Genomic DNA, 4,081 nt, shown 5'->3' on the forward strand with positions numbered 1-4,081 from the left:
ATATTTGGTACAGGTACATATATATTACATTATATACAATTAATGTTTTATTGTTATACCTCAATTTATCATCTCTCTTTTAATTGAATTTGTAATTTGGAAGCACCCACACATGACACTCTGTGCATATGTACATTTAGTGTGTATTTAAAATTTTCAATTTTGCTTAGTATGTTCTGCCCTTTACTCTCCTTTTTATGAAATTTTCTTTTCAAAATTATTAATTTTTACTAATTTTAGGCCTTTTATTTTAACTATGAAAGTCTGTAAATTTTCTTTTTGTCCTCAGCTTTAGAGGCATTCCACTATATATAGCTTTAATGTTGTGTAATCAACCTCTAATTTTCTATATATTTTACCCCAATTCTGAGCACTCTGCACTATTGTTGTCTGAATGGAGGGGATCTCAAAATTATTCATGCACAAGGCATAAAATGGATGGAGGAGAATGTAAGACTGGTGGATACTGTGTATATAGATGCCATTATTATTATTATTTTTTACATAAGTGTATTTGTGGAGGGTCTGGGGGTTTGGCTCAGCTCTAGAGGGCTCACCTAGCATATAAGAGGCCCTGGGTTCAATCCTTAACACCACATAAAATAAATAAATAAAATAAAGCTATTGTGTTCAACTACAACGGAAAAATAAATATTTCAAAAAAATTGTGGAATATATGGGGGTAGGATGGAAAAGAGCAATAAAGAATAAGAAAAAACTTGAGCAGTAGAAGGGTTCAGATGCAACAAGTCTACAATAGCATCATGAGGGTAGAGGGGTAGTGTTCTTGGAAGCAGAAATAAAATTTGGGGAGAAAGAAAAAGGTAACTGTTGCACAGTTCCCAAGTAAAAGAGCCAGGTGAATGGCTTCTGTGTTTAACTCTTCCCATCTAGAAGTCGAATTGGTAGTTCATAAGGTATTCCTCAGTAAGTAGTAAATTTATTGAACAACTAACTACCATTTTATTCCCAGAGTTTATTCTGTTACCTCTTTAGGACTTAGTAAATGGTCTTCTTTCTTCTTCTTAGAATATGGGTGTCTCTTTTTATCAAATGAGTCTATGATAAGTGTGTTGAAAATTATGATTCTAAACCTATCACCAATCCCCACAATTCCAAGAGTATTGAGGGCAGAAAAAGAACAATACTCATAACTAATGAATCACTTTCAGTGGAAGCATGGTACCAGTGACCAAGATGGAATGCAATCAAGATGCTTCAGTGGTAATGTGGTGTCAGAACCACCACCCTAGGGATTTGGGAACCTCTAACGCACCATATGCATCTCAGAATCTTTTACTCACCTTTTAAATACAATTACTGCTGCTTGCATAAAAAATAAAACACTATGTATAAGAAGAGTGAGTGAGAATTAAATCCTCTGGAGGCACTGAGGTTGATCTTTAATTCTAGTGGATAATTAGTCAAATAGAGAAAACTTGAAATTGCCCCATCTTTCCCGACTACATGGAATGGAACATTTAGTTGTACTGAACTAAAATGACAAAAATGCATTTCAGGGAGGTGGTATCAAATAAATTTTTATGGCAGAATCTTGGAAATGTGGGATAAAAAAATACACATCCATATACAGTTATATCGAGAAAAAGATAAATGATAAGTTCATAAATGCAGGGGTAAATTCAGTGTGCTATATGAGTTGTATGTACAAGGTAATGATAACATCCAAAAGATGAAGAAAGTAGTAATTGAAGTGATTTAGAACTCTATAATTGTGGGAAATAATAATAAAATTTTAGTAAAAAAAAAAAAAGATACTGTTATATCTGTTTGGATATGCCTCTGTTGTCTGCTGTTCATCTGAATTTGATTCTCTCAAATGAGCTTAGGAGAGTAAAATGCTTTCTGAATTATTGTTTTCTCTTGTTTTCAGGATTTTGTCAGCTATGTCTTGTAATGCCCAGTCCTGAACTCACTTTTGTGGCTCTTTTAGAATTTATTCTCGCCGATGAGGCACAGAATCATTTCACTCATTTTGTTTAACGAACTGACTTTTCTCTATCTTTACAAACAATATTTGGAAGAGCCAGTCTACTGGGGGGTCTTCCATATCATATAATATGGTTCTCAGACCCTGTGAGGTTCGAGGGTAGTTCTCTGCTGTATTACTACCATCTTCCCTGTGAGAGGGCTTACCTGTTTTCTGTGTTTTGAGTGTTCGATCAATTCAGAAGAAAAGCATTTGTGGTCACAAGCTAAGGAATACTAGAAGCCATGAGATTTGAGAAAATGAAAAGGAATAATTTTCTCTTAGAGCTTTCATAGGTAGTATGGCTATTTCATCATTTTGAAATACTTTGAAATTTATACATTCACAGTCACTCACACTGTGAACATCTTGTATTTAAATAATCCAAAATTGTAAGAAATAATTTCTGATTATTTCATTCCAATAAGTGTCTAATTCTCTTTTTTTTCACTATATTAAAAATCAGAAATTACTGCAAATTAAATCTATGTATTTAAATTTCCATCATGATAATGTGATCAGCATTAAGTAGTAATTAAGAGTCCATTGAACAAAGTTGCTATAAAACATGATTGAAACTTCCCTTCCTTTTCTGAGAGTCAGAAACAGGTTGATCAGGCAGTTTTAAATTTCAGAATAGTATGTAAGTTTATTTGTGATTCATTTCTCAGTACCAGTTTCTTGGGCGGGGGATATAGCTCAGTTGGTAGAATGCTTGCCTTGCATGCACAAGGCCCTGTTTAATCCCCAGCACCAAAAACAAAACAAAAAACAACAAAAGCAAAACAAAACAAAAATAACAGTTTCTTTGTGATGTAACATATTGGTGTTCTTTGGTAAACTATTCTCTTTATGCTAGACACTCACATGTTCTCTTTGCTTTTAGTTACTTCTGGTAACTTCTTCCTTAAGTATTATTTCCTTATGATCCTAATAGGGATACATTTTATTATTTGGAACTAAAAAAAAAAAAACTGATTTTCAGAGAAGGAGGTTTTACACTGTTATACATATCTTGATCACTTTTGTTTTATATTTTGGAGATTGGCTGATACATTTTTAGCCTTTTAACCTACTCAATTTAAACGTGGTCAATTTGTTGGCTAGTTTTCTATCATTTGTTTCATTGAGTGAATGTTGTTTGATCAATTTTAGGGTCCCATTCTCTACTTTTTCTACCTCATTGTTATTGGTTTCTTCAAAGTTTCCCATCAAAGTCTCTGATTGGTGGTGGGTATAACTAGCAATTAAACGCAGGGCTACTGGACTACTGAGCCTCATACCTAGCCCTATTTTGTATTTGTTTCAGAGACAAGGTCTCACAGATTTGCTTAGTGCCTTGTTGTTGCTGAGGCTAGCTTTGAACTTGAAATCCTTCATCCTCAGTCTCCAGAGCTAGTGGGATTACAGGTGTGTGCCACCTTGCCCAGCTACCTCTTGCATCTTTTAATTTGATATTATTTTAAACTTGCAAGTACAACTGTATTGCACTAACAGAAATATATTTCCATTCAGTATATAACTATTATTGTGGTAGCAATTATGGGGGGTAATGTTTCTCTATGATTTTTATATACTACATATTAAATTAAATATTTGATATATCATTGTTAGTGTCATTTCCTTGACAGTGTTTTACAACATGTAATATTTTTGTAGCTATGCTGTAACTAAAAATAAATAAGCTCATATTTCTTCAATCTTATTTGACCCCAATCTAGCTACTTTCAGACACACTTTTTAGTGTTTGTACTCAAATTTGTCATTTTATGATGAGTAGGCCAAGGACAAAATTTTGATTCATCCAAAAAAGAAACATTTAATTTTATTTATTCCAGTCATCATCACATCTGATAAGCCTATAAAGAACATAGTAATGTGACTACTTCATAAGTGATTGTGAATTGTTTTAGTTTAATTCTGCTTAGTAATTAATGTGTTGCTACAATGTGTCCATTAGAAACATAGCCATAATTTATTTATTATACATTCATTAAAATACGATCTTTTGAGAGAACTTTAGCATGACAGCATGAAGATATTCATAAAAGTTTAGCCCAACAGAACTAATGAACAGAAAGAAAAAAAAAA

The sequence above is a fragment of the Marmota marmota genome, unplaced genomic scaffold, assembly GCF_001458135.2.
Source record: "Marmota marmota marmota unplaced genomic scaffold, marMar, whole genome shotgun sequence".
NCBI lineage: Eukaryota > Metazoa > Chordata > Mammalia > Rodentia > Sciuridae > Marmota > Marmota marmota.